At 33.1% G+C, this 19,109-nt stretch overlaps 1 pseudogene; it reads right to left on the reverse strand.

The window, feature by feature from the left end:
- Positions 1–202: 202 nt before the first annotated feature.
- LOC131171119 (serpin-ZX-like) lies at positions 203–12,528 on the reverse strand (annotated as a pseudogene).
- Between the last annotated feature and the right edge of the window lie 6,581 nt (positions 12,529–19,109).

Raw genomic sequence — 19,109 nt, forward strand, 5'->3', positions numbered from 1 at the left:
CCCAAAGCATTCCGTGATAATAGTAACTATAATTGGTTGAACAATGGGGATAATAAAGTTCACGTTGATTGTGCAATTAAGGAAAACGTTTTGAATGAAGGTTTTGCTAAGCAACTTATTAAAGATTCATAAAAGCAGCTGAGTTCCAAAACTGAAAGATGATCTCAAATTCAACTGTGCAACTTGACATAAAAGATGATAATTAATGGTTCAAGCCTCTTAAGTAAAGAGTATTCAATACCGCTCCAATGAAAAGAACAATCTCAGACACCTCTTCTTTAATCATGAACATGAAAGGATGATCAATAACAAAACTTGGTGGAAGAAGCCTAGGTGTTGCAATGCCATAAAGAGCACAAGTAAAGGCAGTGACTACTATTGCAATTGTACCTTCCTCATTTACTTCAATATTAGACTTGTGAATTGCATCCGAGACATAAAGGTCTGGACAATCAACAACCTCTGTAAGCTCCTAACTTTTCTCAAAAATCATGGTCAATCCCAATTCTTTCATTATTTTTATCGCAAGGGTTTTTGTGGTCGCTGGACAAATTCTCACCGAAGTGGGAAAAGTGAGGAGTCGCCACTTTAATTTTGAGAGAAATTAAAGGAAACCATTTGTGAAAATAAATTAAGAACCACTTCGAAAACAGAGATTCTAGGTTTGGGGTTCGTATACGGGTAGGGAATGTGTTAGACACCCCACCTCGTCCCTCAACGGGGGTAAGCAGATTTAATGTTGTGCTCTTTATAAATTGATAATTTAGGGGGTAGAATGATAATGTTAATCCTTTGTGCGGATAAAAGGAATATTTGATATTTCAGTATTTAGGGTTGCCCAAGAACATGAGTACATGAGATGACCCTTCAGTGGATACCTGTTGTGTAATGGATTTTTGTTAGGGGTTAATTCGAATTATGAAGTTGTGATATTTTAATTTGAATTTGAGCTAAGAGAATTCAGGTAAGAACTCTCTCCCGATCTCTTAATGTATTCTATTTAAAATTTAAGCGGAGGATTTCGGGTAAGAACTCTTCCCCGATCTCCACGTATTTTATTAAGATTTTAGCCGAGAATTCGAGTAAGAACTCTCCCCTGATCTCTTAGTGTATTAGGAATTTAAGTTGAGAACTCGGGTAATAACTCTCTCCCGATCTTTTAGTGTATTAAGAATTTAAGTTGAGAACTCGGGTAAGAACTCTCCCCCGATCTCTTGGTGTATTAGGAATTTAAGTTGAGAACTCGGGTAAGAACTCTTCCCCGATCTCTTGGTGTATTAAGAATTTAAGTTGAGAAATCGGGTAAGAACTCTCCCCCGATCTCTTAATGTGTTTATTAGAATGGCATTTTATAAGAGCTTTGAACTAAGGATTCTGGTAAAGGGTCCTTCTTGACCCCTTTTTATGTGGGAATGAAGTACTGAAGGCGCAAGAAACCTGTGTAAAGCTTTTCCTAGCCTACAGGACCTTATAACTAGATGGTGGACGAAAGACCGAACTCCTTGCCGATCTTTCGCATGATCGCTTTACCAGAACTCTTTGATTTGCGACATCTAATCTCTTTTAGTCGCTCGCCCGGGATCCGAACTTATCTTAATTCCCGATCTATTATCTTATCGATTGGGTTCGTTCCAAAGCCCGATCTCATAACTTATTTATTTAACCTAATCTTGTTTCCAACCTATCCGACCTTTGCTACACCTATCTTCCTTTATCATTTTTCATTTATTCATACCAAAAACTCTCATGTTAAAGTACCCCTACCTATATTCTTTAGAGTATTTATGAGTCGCTGATGACTCGAACATCTACTCTCGAAAGGAATGAAAACTAAGAGACAATAAATGGAGTTTATGAATAAATAATAAAAAAAGGCTCAGGAAATAACTATGGGTGTAGATAACCCATTCTGAGATTTAGTGTGATTAGATATAAAAGAAACTTTAAAAGAAAACTGGAGAAAACAAACTAAGAATATTCAACAAAATAACAGCTTAGGCGCTTACCTGTGGAAAGTTAAGGAGACAGGCGTACTGACTCCGGTATCCACAAATCTTGGAGAGGTGAAAGCTGATGGCCGAAGTACTTGAGCTTACTCAGGGTAATGGGAATAGATCGGAACGAAGTTAAGCTCAGAAAGTAATGCACAGATGCTAGGGCAGTGGGAATAAGGCGGAGTGAAGATGATTTCAGAGGGTGGTGCGCAAGAACTGAAAATAAAAATCTCAGGATTTAGAGCTCCTTTAGGTGAAATACTACAGAAAACTAGTTTCTAAAGTTTCTCAATACTTTTAAAGCTCCAAATGACAAGTAGGAAGATTGAATCAAAGTCCAGAGTCTTTTAGCAATAACACCTCCTTCTTCTCCTTTCTCTACAGTGTTGCATGCAGGTATTTATAGGGAACGGGTGCCCAAAATGAAGGGTTAGGATCATATCAGGGAGAGATGGAAGGTTTAAATTCAAAAGGACATAATCTAATGTCTGATAATTAAAGAGAATTAAAATAGAGGGTCAGGATTCCGTTCAGAATATCTGTCCTTTCTCCCCTTAATCCAACGGTCAAGGGTCTTGTCTTACGAAATGGATCCAAAGGCTGAGAATAAAAAGTGCCGAATCTATCATTTGCTTTTGATCCGAGGGCTCCAAATCCATCCTTACAATTATAATCAACGGTGTAGATAGGGATGTACAGGGCTGCTATAACTGTTTTGGCATTTGGCAGCTAGGAGGGCATCCTTGCAAATGAGATGTGTGGTGAGGATCTGATAATGCCTGCAATGCTTTAACTAACTCGGATCTCACAATGAAGAGAGTTAATTGAAAGTTCTAACCGGGAGTTGTTTAACCCCTCCGCACTCTCCGATCTCTATAGGTCGTCTCCTGTTTCTTCCAATCTTCCCATTATGACTATCCCCTTTTAGGGTCATTATTCTGATCTCTATCTCTTGCATTGGGTCCCCTTTTATGTCCCGATCTCTCATGTTCCTGATCTTTCCTCTCTATCTAACTAGCATTGGTTATTTTTTCGATCTCCGATAAGTGTACCCGATTTGATCCCTAGACAATTTGCCATTCACCAATCCGTGGGTTTGGAAATTTGTTCAATCCGATGACTTTAGTTGACCGATCTCATTTATCCAATTTTTTTATTATGTTTCTGAAACCTTCTTGCGACATATCGAGGAGGCAGCTCGGTTTCGCTAATCGATGTGTCACTTAGGACTTCGTGAGCATTTAATGCTCAGACGGGTATAAATAGGGGAAGGATGAGTCATTTGTTTCCTTATGTCATTCTCAGACCTTTCCTAGTGATTTCAACACTTCCTCTCGCTTTCTAAAGTCTTCAAGCACCGATTCACACTCCGATAAAGGTTTTGATTTTTTCTTGGTTAATTTTTCTTTTCATTTTGTGAAAATGAGTGGTACCGAGGGTCAGAGAGCTGCGAGCCCATCCTCCGTCCATATTTTGTAGACCTCGGAAGAAGGCGACGCGATTGGACGACCCATCACAACCATCGTTCCGGTTACTAGTCCGGCTACCAGACCGAAGCGAGGAACGTCTTCGAGAAAGGAGAACCTGCCAGTTGATGAGCTGTCGTTAGTCCTTAGAGAAACCGATCTCCAATCCATAAGTCAAGAATACAATCTGCGGATCGACTCTTTTGAACTGATCGATACCATGGTGATCTTCGTGCCGATGACTTCTTTGAAGAAGGCGATCTTATCATTATGTAAGAGGAGCAGCAGAAGGCCGGGCTCCATTTTCCCTTGGATGGATTTTACAAGGCCATCCTAAATTTTCACCATGTCTCTGTAGCTCAAGTGCATCCGATCTCCTGACGGACTTTAGTAGCCTTCAGAGGCCTCTGCCGAGCCAAGAGACTGGAGCCCATGGCTAAGGTCTTTACCGAGCTGCATAGGCTTGCCCGAAGAAAGGATGATGAATTCTGGTTCTTTCAGGTAAAGCTGAACTGCGGGCTTTTCACTGATCTCCCTTCTTCACTGAAGAATTGGAAAGATTGATTTTTCATCCTTAGGAGCAAGGATCGACACGGCTTTGAGGGGATCCCACGTAATTGGAATTATTTGGTCCCCCAACTCCCTAAGAAGCTTGCTTTAAATAAAGACGATGATGCCATGGTGAAGGAATTAAAAACTTAGGCAGCCACCCATAAATATTCGTGCTTAGATGCAATGACGGCCGAATTGAAATAGTGGATGATGAGGTTGATCTCCGTCGAAGATTACGAGCTTCAGCCTTCTGACCTCGATCCTGCTACCGGTACAATCCAGATCTCTAATCTCTCAACCTTAGCGAACTCACTGACTTCTTTTTTGTGCAGGTATGGCAGGTGGTGACACTTCCAAAGAGAGCTGCAAGCGAAAGAGGAAGGTCTCCTGAAAGGTACGAGCGATGAAAGAGGCCACTGTCACCACTGCTCAGACGCCTCGCCAAAACTTGGTAGAAGTACCGAGCTCCCCTCTTCGACCTCAGAAGCAACTGGTCTCAGAAGTAGAGATCGTCATCTCTCCTCCTCAGCAGATCGAATGTCCGCCTCCTCCGATCTCTTCCAATGTAGAAGGGGAGTCCTCTGGCCCTACTATTAGAACGCTCTCCCAAGGAGCTCAACTCCTTATCCAATCGCTGGAAAGGAACCATTCCACCCAAGGGAATCCTAGCCTAGCCAAGGTCATGGGCACTTCCATCTGCCTCTAAGAAGATCGGAACAGATTGGCAAAGGAGAGTATTGATGATAGTTTAACTCAAACAATTAGTTTGGGCTTGGAGGCTATCTCAAACCAACATGTGATCAGATAAAAAGAGCACGTCTTAAGGAAGGAGATCCTTAAGGCAGTCCAGGATGCATCGGCCGTAAAGGCTAAGCTCTCCTCTGCCAATGATTACATCGCCAAATTGAAAGATCAGGTGAAGTATTGCGAAAAGAGGATAGCTGAAGTGGAGTGAGAACTTGAAGTCTCCTGGGCTAGTCTATCTACCGATCTCGCTCGTTTTTCTGAGGAACTTCGGGCGAAGGAGGAGTGTGACACCCCTTACCCGACTACAGTGTAGCCGAGCAAGTTATGCCACTCAGTGTGCCGAGCACTCTATTTTATCTTAATTCATTTTTATTCTTCCTTTTGAATATAACTTGTGAATTATAATTCATTTATTGAAATTGTAATTTATTTGAGGTTTCGAAAATTTTAAAGAAAATCCGGCGGAGTACCGGCTAAAAATGGAGAAAACAGTTCTTCGAAACCTGTGAAAAACACTTCCAATATTCATATATTCGTATTCAATTACTCTCAAACTCCAATAATCATCATCTCAACATTTGTCAACCATTCATTTCTCAATTTCAATTCTCAATCATTCATCTTGTTTGATAGTCATATAACAGTCACAGATCAATATTCACTTTTCCATTTACAAACACAAATTTGCATTATTTACATGAAAATCAAAATACATTACATAAGTTTCATTACATATGAGAAAATCAAAATTTATTACAGAATGCCAAAATGACACCTAGTGTCCTACCAATGCACTGCAGAAGTTGAGGTGACATGGACACTATGCAGAGCTGCAGGATGGACTTACCCAATCTGTGGTCTACTGGCTCTCGATCAGTATCTTCAGTACCTACGCGTTGCAAAAGCGACGCGCTAAGCATAAAGCTTAGTGGTGCAAATAATAAAATAGAAAGAAATAATATGCAAATAAAAATCATAATTTCTTAGCCATTGTGTTCATAAGAACTGAGTAATTACCAACTTAATGTTTAGTCGTGGCCTAATTACGTTTTATGATATTAACTTCTTCATGCATTTTATTAATTATTTTCTTCATGATCTTGAGTTTCTTTGTATTCTATCGTAATCATTCCTGATATTTAATTTTCGTATTTTCTTTAACAATCAGTTCAATTACAGTTATACTTTTCCATGCCCAAGTAACCTATACTGAACGACTGGACTGGATAACGGGTCGTTGGCACTGGACACCGCGGTGCCTCGGGCCGTCATACCATGGGACGCAGAACGTCAACCACGTATGCAGTCAGTATGGCTAAAAAGCCATCATATCACATAATCGGCATAAAAGCCATGAATACGGGCATAAAAGCCATGGATACGGGCATAAAGCCATGAATACAGGCATAAAGCCTTTCCTTTCGCAGTACTGCTAAAACAATACCCTATTGGCATGCCAAACTATCCAAACCAATCACATTAGGCCTACTAGGGCATTTTGCATTTTTAAGTTTCACAATTTTTAAATTTCAAGTTTTCATGTCACTATTCATTTCATTAGTCAACTAAAATGTTGACTTTTGCATAAACAATAGGTACATTGGTTTTAATACTCCCAACATACCACATTTTGTATTCAAAACTTGTTAGTTTTGGTCACTTTCTCAAAGCTTAGGTCATTTTGGCAAAATTGTCAATTTTTAGTTTTGGTGTCACTATTCACCTCATTGGTCAACAAAAATGTTGACTTTTGGATAGAAAATAGGTGTATTAGTTTTAACACCCCAAACATACCACATTTTGTATTTAAAACTTGTTGGAATTGATTGCCATTTCCATTTCTCAACTTAATTCTAAGAGGGCAGAAATTTCAGTTTTGGAGACCCAACTTTACTGTTCCATTGGGCCCTGTTGCAGTGGGAATTTGAAGAAATGACAAACATGAAAGTTGTTCCTTATTTTGTCTAGTTGAATTTCCTTTTTTGAATCACTCCATTTGGAGTTTTGTAGCTCCAGATATGGTCCAAAAACCACAGCTGGCCGGATTTGCATTCTGCAGAAATTACCATATCTACAGTAACATGAACAGTGACTGCCACTGCCATTTGGGTTAGGTTCTGGCCATAATTTGGGGTAGGTTCCTTCATGAAAGTTGTTTTTCTGTGTCTTAACTTGTTGCTGTAAAAATTTCAGGTCAATTGACCAAATCTACAGTGAGTTATGGCAAAATAAACAGTTACTGTTCATTTGGTCAATTCTGCAGGGGCTGTTGCAGGGTGTCCGGATTGGGGCCAAGTTTTGGTCCTCTTGCTTTGGTCTTTTGGGCATGGTTTCTTCAGCAAAAATGTGCCATTATAAGCCTAGTTTCATGTCCAATTGGCCAAACACCAATTGGACCAACACAGCCCAAGTTATGGCAGTGCAAGTGGACTGAATTTTCAGTCCCTCTGCTGCTGTCCTAGGGCAGCCTGCAACTTCACTTTGCAATCCTATTTTTCAGTCCATTTTATGGTCAACTTACCTAAAATAGTCACTAATTGACCATTAAAATGTGCTCTAACAATTTCCTAAGCCAAGTCAATTTTCACTCCCCAAAACCCTAGCTTCACATTAGGTTTTCTACAAAATGCCTTAGTTAGCTTATCAACTTATTATTCTTGTGTTTATAAACTTCCTACATGATTCTAGTTCACTTCAAGCTCATCAAAAACACTCCTTACTATTCCTTCACTAGGGCAGCCGAATTTCATGTTCACATACACATGAATTTTGTTCATTTAAATTACATTTTCTTACTAAATTCAAGTTCCTATGCATGAAATTAAAGAGTTTTAGGTATATAGTGCACTAACCTTGAATGGAGCCACTTCTAAGACTTCAAAACTTCACTTTCTTCCTTTCTTTTTTTCTGTCCAAAGCTTGCTCTAGGTGTGAGGACCAAGTTTTATGAAGGCATATAGGGGTTTTATGGTGTAATTGGCTAGGTTTTGGAGCTTGGGTGAGTGCATCAATGGAGGGAGATGGGGAGAAGTCACGTTTTGCTGAAGAAGAAGAAGAATGGCTACTGTAATTTTTGGTTATTTGGTCTTCATTTAGTCTCTTTATTAGTTAGTCAAATGATGACTTAATTGTGATTGGTCATAATTTATAAATGACATCATCAAGATGTCATAAATGAGATTTTCTTTGATTTTTCTTTTCTTTTCTTCACTACTCAATTTCAATTTAATTTCTAGTAATGTTTATTCATATTTTAGACCATAATAATTATTTACTTAACTGGACAAGTCGGCCAAAAATCGTCTCTGAAGGCGAAATGACCAAAATGCCCTCCGGTTGGCTCAACGGGCCAAAATTGTCTGTACCGATTGAAAAATTTTTCTAGGTATTTTCTTGGTATTCTAATGCCATAGGGACCTCAATAACCCTTCTCTGGAGTCCCAAAAATTATTTTATAATTTTTCCCCCGGGTCTAGGGCTCCTCGTTGCGAGAACCGCAACTTCCCTCCGGTTACCCATAGCTTGGGCACCGGCTCATTTGACTTAACTGTATTTTATTTTTTTACTAAATTTTTCTTATTAATATTTGAGTTAATTATGGTTCTTGACTTTAGTTTAAATATTTTTCCGGACGTTCTAGCTGTCCGGACCGACACCGGTCACCGGAACAGTAGAATGTACAGAGTTGCTACCGGGAGGATGTTACAAGGAGGACCTCCAAGCAAAGGAGGAGGAGAGCACTACAAAAGAAGTTGGGGCATATGTGAATGCCCATAACGACCTCCTGGCCGAACTAAAGAAGCGTTATCCTGAGGAGGACTTCTCCTGGATGGATAAGCTCATCCCAGAGGTCAAAGAGGACAGTGATGAGGAGCCCGAGGGTGAGGAGAGAGAGAGGGATGTATCTGAGGCACAGGGCGGAGAAGACCCCCCTAGCTAATTGACTTGTATATATTTTATTTTTGAAATGAATTGAAGTCTTTGATGTTCACTTTGTTGATGAGATCGGAAAGCATCCAAACCAAACTGTCTGAGTACTTAATTGATTGAGTGTAGTTGAACATTAAACCTGAGAGCGACTATTAATCAAAAGATAAGAGATCGGAAAAATATTACACGCGAACATGGGATCGGACGGAGCCATGACTAAATACCGGATGGAACTTTAGAATATTAAAATTACAAAGATTTGACACCGGCTTGAACTTTTAAGGTCGGAACCATTATTAGACCGGATAAGAACCTTAACTTCATTTTGAGCAATATCTGAGAAATTTAAGTGAGAAGCCCGATCACAACATTAGTCAAATGAAATTCTGTGATATTTATACATAGAGAGATCGGAGAACGACAGTAGGTAAGATTGGATGGTCCGGAGACCCAATATTGGCTCAAACTCATCTGATAAAGACCAAGAGATCGGAAAATAATTTAACTTAAGCGTGAGATCGATTTATTCCAAGGACAGGCAATCGGTAAGTCCGGAAAAACTACCTGTGATTGGGGACATCGGTTGAGAGCGGATAATAAAGTTTCAATTTTAAAAGATCCTTGCCTTCGAAGGTCGGCCAAAATATGAAGTCTACAATTTTCTTAAGATCTGTCTCATGGGAGAACTTCCACTTGGGAATATACATCTTAGAAAGTTCCACTTGTTGAAGATCCCAACACTTATTTAACAATCTGGAATCAGAATTGAACTGTTGTATTAATTCTTTTAGGCCATCTTTCTTATCAGGAAGAAAGATATACATGGAAAATCACTTATTGTCTTGACTAGATTTATATGGCAGCTTTAGGATTTTGAAACCCTCAAATGATCCATAGAACTGTGGCTTACTAGTGTAGCTAATCATGAAGGGGACTTTAACAGTTCCTCCTTTAAGAAGGTGAAAGTCTTCATTCTTAATGTATGAGGGATCAAAAGGGTGTTCCTTTGAAAGAGAGTGCATTTGCAAGTACAAGTATTATATATTTGTTAAAGAAACCAACCTAGAAAAGATCATTGATGAGACCTTGAGATGCTTTTTTTGCCCACAAATTCACTTCATTTCTCACTTGCTCAGCCTTCAAAATGAAAGCAAAGTTTCATCGGAGAATAATTGAAAGAAGTAATTAGTATTAATTAAAAGATAATTTTAATTTTAATCTCACAAAATAATATAACTAAAGAGATCAGGAGGAGGGTACCTGGGTCAGAAAGTCTACATTTTTAGCTTTGGCCTTGTAAATATCTTCAGCTACCTGTTTGAAAGAAGGCTTAAAAGTTTGCCGATGATCCACCCAAATTCCATTAACAAAAGATATGATCGGCCCTTAATCGCCGCCAGTGGAAGATCCTGCATTTCCATTAGCAGAAGAAAAGGGATACTAGGTTGATTCATTCGTGCTTGAAAATAAGGATGATGGTCCTGTGACTCTGTTACCAAATCCAACACTGCCAAATGGTGGAGAGCGATGAAACGAAAACCCAAACACAGATGGGTTATCTTGCAGTTCATGACACGTATGCGAAGCATATCCTCCAATGTCTGAATTGTCCTTTCAAATTGTCCATCTGTTTGTGGGGTTAAAAGCCATACTAAAATTTAACTATGTGCCAAGTGCCTCCTGAAGTTTCCTCTAAAACTAAGAAGTGAACTGGGGCCCTCTGTCAGATATTATGGAAGTAGAAACTCCATGCAGTCTGACTGTCTCCTGAATGTACACCCTTGCATACTGAGCAACAAAATAGGTAGTCTGTACAGGTAAAAAATGAGCTTACTTAGTCAAACAATCCATAATCACCCATATAGAGTCACGCCCACATTTAGTATAAGGAAACCCAGTCACAAAATCCATGTTGATCATTTCCCACTTCCATTATGGGATGGGAATCTCCTGCAACTTCCCTGATGGCCTCTGATGCTCAAACTTTACTTTTTGACAAGTTAAGCACTTGGACATAAAATCTGTAATGTCTCTCTTTATGCCATTCTACTAGTACCTATCTTTCACATCATGGTACATCTTTGTAGATTCTAGGTGAATACTATAAGGCGTGTAGTGTGCCTCCTGCATAATCTCATTTCTTAGGTTGTCCACATTTGGAACACACACCATGGAGCCATCTCCATCAAACCTAAATTCACAATCTTCCTCTTGCTATACTCTTTTTATAATTCGCATTAATTGTGGGTTCCCATACTGGGAAACTCTAATCTTATCCTGCAGATCTAGCTTTACTCTAAAATGTGCCAAAAGTGCACTCGCATCTATTATATCCAAGATCAGACCTTGATCCATTAACTCATGTATCTCTCGAATCAACGGTTTCCTTTCTACTGATATATGTGTCAAGTTGTCAGAAGATTTCCTGTTCAAGGCATTTGCCACCATATTCACCTTACTTGGGTGGTACTAGATAGTACAGTCATAATCCTTCAGAAGCTCCATCCATCTCTTCTGCCTTAGATTAAAATCTCTCTGCTGGAAGATGTACTTTAAACTTTTATGGTTAGTGTATATCTCTTGCACCTCACCATATAGATAGTGCCTCCAAATCTTTTACTTAAAGACTACAATCGCCATCTCTAGATCATGAGTGGGGTAGTTTTGTTCATGCTTCTTTAACTGCCTTAAAGCATAAGCCTCCACTTTACCATGCTGCATCAAGACACACCCCAACCCAACTCTAGAAGCATCACACTACACTATATATCCTTCTCCACTTATAGGCAATGTCAATACAAGAGCTGTAGTTAAGCATTCCTTAAGCTTTTGGAAGCTTTCCTCACACTCATCCGACCATAAGAATGGGACATTCTTTTGAGTTAACCTAGTCAGAGGAGGAGCTACTATCCTGGAGAAGATATGTTCAAAGCGCTTGTAATAACCTGCAAGGCCTAGAAAACTTTATACCTTGGTGACTGTAGTAGGCCTAAGCCAATCAGTTACTGCTTTAATTTTTTTGGGATCCACTTGAATGCCTTCACTAAAGACCATATGTCACAAGAATGAAATACTTTCTAGCCATAACTCACACTTCAAAAACTTAGCATACAGCTAATGCTTCCTCAAGGTCTGTAGCACCAATATTAAATGCCAAACATGTTCTTCCTCGATTTGGGAATATATTGAAATGTCGTCTATGAAAATAATGACAAAGTGATCCAGGAATGGCATAAACACCTTGTTCATTAGATCTATAAAGGCTGATGGTGCATTAGTGAGTCCAAATAACATCATCAAGAACTCATAATGACCATACCTAGTCCTGAATGTTGTTTTTAACACATCCTCACTCCTTATTCTTAGCTAATGATAGCCCAATCATAGGTCTATCTTAAAGAAGTATCTTGCTCTTTGCAGCTAGTCAACACAAGTCATCAATCTGAGGGAATATATACTTATTCTTAACTATCACTTTATTCAGCTTGTCTGTAGTCAATGCACAACCTCAATGAGCCATCCTTCTTCCTTGCAAACAAAATAGGAGCACCCCAAGGTGATGTGCTTGGCTAGATAAAACCCTTGTCCAAAAGCTCATGTAGCTATTCTTTCAATTCTTTTAACTTCATTAGCACCACCCTATAAGGTGGTACAGAAATGGGGTTTGTACTCGACATAGTATCTATGCAGAATTCAATCTCCCTATCAGGTGGCATCCTAGGAAGCTTCATAGGAAAAACATCCGTAAATTCCCTAACAACAGGTATATTTTCTGCACAAATACCTTCAATAGACCATGTTTTCCAATCTTTTATCTCTCTCAAATCCACTGATACCATAACTTTCTCTGATTGGGCTATCCACTGACTACTGCCAGTAGTGATAGCTTTACCTATTTAGGGCAATTATACTGTCATAACTTACATTTATGTACTCATGTCTTGCACTAGATAGACACACTAATTAGCCCTATTTTGATGAAAATAAGACATTTCTTAGAATATGTATCTTCCTGGCAGACCTCAACATGTTTTCTAGCTCAAATTCACATCACCATGCACTCCATGAAGACTGAGACGCTAAATTGAAGTACTCTTGCGCTATCCAAACAATAATGCATAATCTAGAAACAATGTGTTATAGAAAAAGACAAAATAGGAACCTATACTCCACCTGTGACAACTCCAGGTACACACTTTTCCATGAATCTAGAGCCTAAACTCTTATACCAACTTTTTCATGACCCAAATTATGGGCCGGATAGGCATTAGGACTTAGGTCAGCATAAGACTCTCAATCCCGTAGTAAGCCTACTATTTCTAACCCAACTCTAAGGCCCATTCCTGTAGTTCAATTTCAAAAAAATAACTGGATAGAGTCCGGCCATAAACTGGATTATTCAACGAGGAGTTTTAGTTCTCTCGACTTGTAAATATAAAATATATCAAATTGGAAAACTCAGCTCACCCTTACTATCCTTAATCAATCACAAATTGATCAAACGAAAGCTCAGCTCCCTCATTCATAAAATAGTCCATCTCATATAGCCATACACAGTCACATATATAATATTATACTCCCAGAGTTTTGTTATTTCAAACCCAAATAAATGTTATACTACTAATCCATACGAAGTTCTAGAATGAAGATAAAAAAAAAAAAAAAAAAAGAAGAATACAATAAAACTTCTTTGACTGAACCTACGAGAAAGAATACAAGTTATACTAAAAAAGGGATCCTCTTGTAGCATGGAAAAATAAGGTGAACGGGAGTGAGTGTTTGACTCATAAAGTAAGATATTGATTTTAAATATAATTTTTATAACTATCTAAAACTAATGCATCCCTAAGCATGTAGTGCAACATATACATTCAAAGTCAACTGATTTCAACAATATTCGTACAAAAGATAATTTGGAGCACTCACACACCCGTATATCACGTAAAATTATATATATATGGGAGCTGATCCCCTATACAACTCTCTTAATCTAATGCCTGCCAGCGAGATCAACTCGAGCCGAACTTTCTTTTAATAATTCAAATGTGAGGGTCAACAAGATCAACTCAAAGCCGTACTCACCCCGACTTATCACAAAAAGGATAGGGTCCCAGTGAGACTAGCTTTAGCTGATCTACCCATCCTACCCATAACTAGCATCACACCACACGCACGCTGACATACGCACATAGCTCCAGATTACGCTAAGGCGATACCCACATCAATTTCATCAAACAAGAATGCAACACAATGCATGCCTAATAATAGCTATACATATATTTATAAGTGAATGCATGGACATGCCTTGAATATATAATAATATTGAAATTATAAATAAAATCAATATCGACTCATAGATTGTCCAAATGTAATTGGGGTGGTTGAGAAGATGAGGAAGGTTGACTCAGATCACCTAAACAATCATATTCAAGAAATTTATCAATATTAACTCAAAAAAAAAGAACTAAAAAGTCTAAGATACCCTAGATTTATATTGGAAATCCAGCAGAATTTCCTTGTACCTAGTACCTACCAAACTTGCAAAATAACTCAACTGACACTTTTCAATCTAAAAGATCTCAGGCCCACAACACAATAATTACACAATCTCCCTTATGAGCCTAACAAACCAATTAATTTCCTCATAAAATAATTATTTAAAAATTCAAAATGTTATATATATAATACTGCACAATTTTCTAAAAAAAAATAACATAAATCGGCATATAATGGTCATAATCTCATTTCTTTTGCATATATATATGTAAATTTTAACCATTTTATCACTATACTTTTTCTTTTAGAATCGGGAAAAAAAAGATATTAACATATATTTAACATAAAAATAACAAATTAACTTTAATTAGAAGTAATATACACTCTCAACTTAGTTAAAGTTTTTTTTTTAATTTTTAATTTTAAAATATTTTAAATTTTATGTAAAATATATTGATTTTCAATAACTAATTAAATTTAATTCTTCAATATCATAATACAAAATTTAAGCAACAATCATTTTTTATCTTTTAAAATTTTCAAATATAAAATATATATTTTACAAAATATTATTAATTTTCCCATACATATATAAGTTTGTACATAAACGAAAAATCTTTTATTTATTTTCTCAAAGATTGATGTTAGCTCTTTAATTTTAAATAAATAAGAATTTCCATCGATATTTAGTTCATTCAATTAAGCTTTATACTTAAATTTAGAAAACAATCATATAAACAGCACAAGATATAAATTAATTTTTTTAGCTTTTAAACACTATTCAATTACATATGCGAATTGAATTTTATAAAAATAGATAGTAAAATATTTCAAAAAAAAGTATATAGTAAAAGAGTATTTGATTAATTTATTTAATCGTAAGAGTTATATCACAAATGGAGTATATATTATAATTGAATTTTCAATTTAATTATACAAAAATTTCATTCAATTTTCTTTTTATTTATTTAAAATTTTATATTACATTGTGTGAAATTAAATCACACTGCAACATTTTTTTATAAAACAATTGATAGCATTTTTTAATTTTATATAATATCTATTTTATTGATTCTAAAAAATATTTGATAAAATATGAATTTAATAAAATATTTTATTAGCGACAGAAATGACGAAAATACAAAGTACATGAAAATTTCTATGCTTGGGGCAGTTGTGAGGTTCAGTGGTTTCTTTCCCGTAGTTGGACATGAAAATTTGCCGCCATTGTTGGTTCTGCTTCAGAAGAATTATAAACTGAAACTCTCTCTTGTTGGACCAATTTAGCCAGACCTTTTCCTGGCTGTGACTTGGGCTGGGCTCAAAAAAGGCCTATCTCGATTTTCTAATGCCTAAAATTTCATTTTTCATTTGTCAAAAATTAGAAGAAAATTTTTTAATTTTTAATTATTATAATTACATTTTTTGAAAAACTAGTTGCTAAATTTTAATGGGTTCAACTTCGAGTACTTAACTTGAGTAAAAAAATAATGAATTATTTTAATAAATGATATAATATACGAGTGAGATTAAAAAAATCTATAATAATAATAATAATTATTATTATTATGAAGGGTTGAACATTAGATCTGACAAAAATATCTATATATTGATTTAGGATAATAACAATAAAGGATCTTTTTATTTTTTAAATTATTAATTCATTTTTAATTTTTTTATTTAAATTAATTTACAATAAAGGATCATTTTATTTTTTAAAATATTAATTTATTTTTAATTTTTTTATTTAAATTAATTTACAGTCTATATAAATTTAAAATTTTTAATGAATAAATTCTAATCTAAATAAAGTTAAGCTAATAATTAAGAAAAAAAAAAGCAATGTTAAAGCAAAAGAAAAAAAAATTATCAATTTTATTTAATAATTAATTTTTTTATACATAAATAATAGAAAAACTTGTAAAAGATATTAATTAAAATTAATTAAGAAATATGTAAATTTAACTAATAATAAATAATTAATTTTATATAAAATCATTTTTTGGTAAGATTTTATATATATATATTATAATGTTGTAAATATTATATTTAACTATTTAAATTAAAATTTTACTTTTAATATTTTCTAATTAAATATATAAATAAAACATTTATTAATTTAAGTATTATTTTTTTTATTGAAACAAATTTCAGTGAAAGTCATGCGTTACATTATTAATAGGTAATATTATTTTAACTGCAAACTTAAATGTAATGTAATAACAAAATATAATAATAAATTTTAAAAATATAAATAGATGAAGATTTTTAAAATTAAAATAAATTATTGATAAATGCATGTTGTCTTATTGAATGGAATTCATTTAAATTCTGTTTTTTTAAATAAGCATAATATATATATATATATATATATATATATATATATAATTTAAAATAATATTAACTTGCATAATAAGGTTGTATAAAGTTTGTATAGCTAGACTAATGTGAAGGAATATTATTTACAAAATTAAAAAAAGGATAATTTTTAAAATGTTTATTATAGTTTAGTGCATTATCATTATAAACTTTTATTTTCATTATATTAATATATTAAAATTTTATATTATCATATTATTTAATATAAATAATTCAAAATCTATTTAATATGTTATTTAATATATTTAATCGGTATTTTTATTTTAACATTATAGATTAAAATATTAATATAAATTTAATCATTCATTTTGAATTATTTCATAATAATTATCTAATTAATATTTTCAAGTAGTGAAAGTGTTTTTTTTTTTCCTTTTCTTTTTTTTTTATCTCCTCTTCTTTTTATTATTTTAAAAGTCTAAAACATAATAGCTTAAAATTAATATCGAGAGGAGCATAACTACTTACATAAATATATACAAAAATATAATTAAGATTTCTTATAACATTGTAGTCAAAATAAAAAACCTACTTAAGATTGACTAATAAATTAAAAAATAAAAAATACATTCATGAACATAAAAATATTAACAAATTATAATTAATCTATAATTAACTAAATATACCTAAGAAAATTAAAACTTCATACCATTACATGTAAAATGCACTTTCTTTTATGAAAAAGTGTTATTAATTATCCTAAACTTTATTTGATGCAGCAATCTTAAACATGAAAGAAATAGGAAAATCAATATATGAAAAATTATCTATCTTAACTTATATAAATACCAGTAAATTTGTAAAAATATCATTTAATATTGACAATAATAATAAAATTTTAGTAATCTTATTCACATGTAACTATTCTTGTAAGAATGATACTTATGACATATAAAAACTCAAAAAATTTAAAGACTTACATATAGATTTTTCCAATTGAAGAGAAAAAGACACATAAAAATATGATGAATATTTGAAAAAAAAAATTCATATTATACATCAAAGTTATTAAAGCTTGGGTCCTATTTCTCAAAAATAGAGTGTTTAAATATAAACTTATCCGTTGCTAATATTTTTTTCTTTAAAAAAATAGCTACAAATTTATAATAAATAAAATATTTATCACTTAATAGGATTAGAATTTCATTTCTATTGATGTAAATAAAAATTTTTATTTAAACTAAATAGTTAATTTTTTAATAGAAGTTTTATAATTTGATTTTATAAGGTCATAAATATTTATAATAATTAAAAAAATTAATTAGTGAAAGTGAGATTTGGTGTTTAAGGTTGTTTATTAATTTTATTAGAATAAACTAAATAATTTTTAATGAAATAATACCACTTATAGAATTAAAAATATGTAATTATAATATGAGTTTTAATAGAAGATAAATTAATATCAAAATAATTTAAAATTTTGATTTATATTAATTATAATAATAGCAATTAAAACTATTTATAAATTTAGTAACAGATAACATATTGCTAAAAAATATTAGCGATGAAGTTGTATTGAATAACTTCTTATTGCTAAAAGTATCAATGACGAATATGTCGTTGCTAAGAGCATTGATGAATTGTATAGGATAGCTTTTCATTGATGATATTAGCGGTGGATACATTATCACTTATGATAATTAGCGATAAATATAGATACATTTTAATTTGTGTTTTCATAAATAATATAAATTACAAAGGGTATTTTGGGACAATGCCAGTGTTCCTATAGATATAATATATATTATTTTTTTGTGCAATGTGCATTACATGTTATTATTCTTGTTATATATATTCATGATTTAATTTTTATTTATAATTTATTTATTAATTTTTTTATAAATGATATAACATTACCATAGCGTTGTAAATATTATATTTGATTATTTAAATTAAAATATTAATTTTAATCATATTTAATTAATTATATAGGTAAAAATATTTATTAATTTAAAATAATTATATTTTTTTATTTGATCTTATTTTTATGAAAGTTATGCATTTTATATAATAATAATTATATAATAATAACATAATTATAAACTAAAATATAATTAATAGAAAATAATATAATAATAAGTTTTAAAAATATAAATGGGGAAGATGTTTAAAATTAAAATAAATTAATAAAAAAATACAAATTAGCACATTGAATTAAATTTATTTAAACTTTGTTATTTTACACTTTTTAAAGAAATAAGTTTGATTTGTCTATAATATATATATATATATATATATATATATATATATATATATATATAAAATTAAAAATAATATTAATTTGTATAATGGAGTTGCATAATTAGATTATTGTAAAAGAAAATTATTTATGAAATTAGAAAATATATATTTTAGTTTAGTGTATTATATTTATAAAATTTTCATTTTCATTATACTAATATCTTGAAATTTTATATTGTCATATCGTTTAATACAAATAATTTTAAAACCTATTTAATATATTTAATAAGTATTTTTGTTTATTTTAACTTATATCTATATATGTTATAAACACATTATAAATTGAAATATAAATATAAATTTA

Source organism: Hevea brasiliensis, chromosome 12 (genome assembly GCF_030052815.1).
Source record: "Hevea brasiliensis isolate MT/VB/25A 57/8 chromosome 12, ASM3005281v1, whole genome shotgun sequence".
Taxonomy (NCBI): Eukaryota; Viridiplantae; Streptophyta; class Magnoliopsida; order Malpighiales; family Euphorbiaceae; genus Hevea; species Hevea brasiliensis.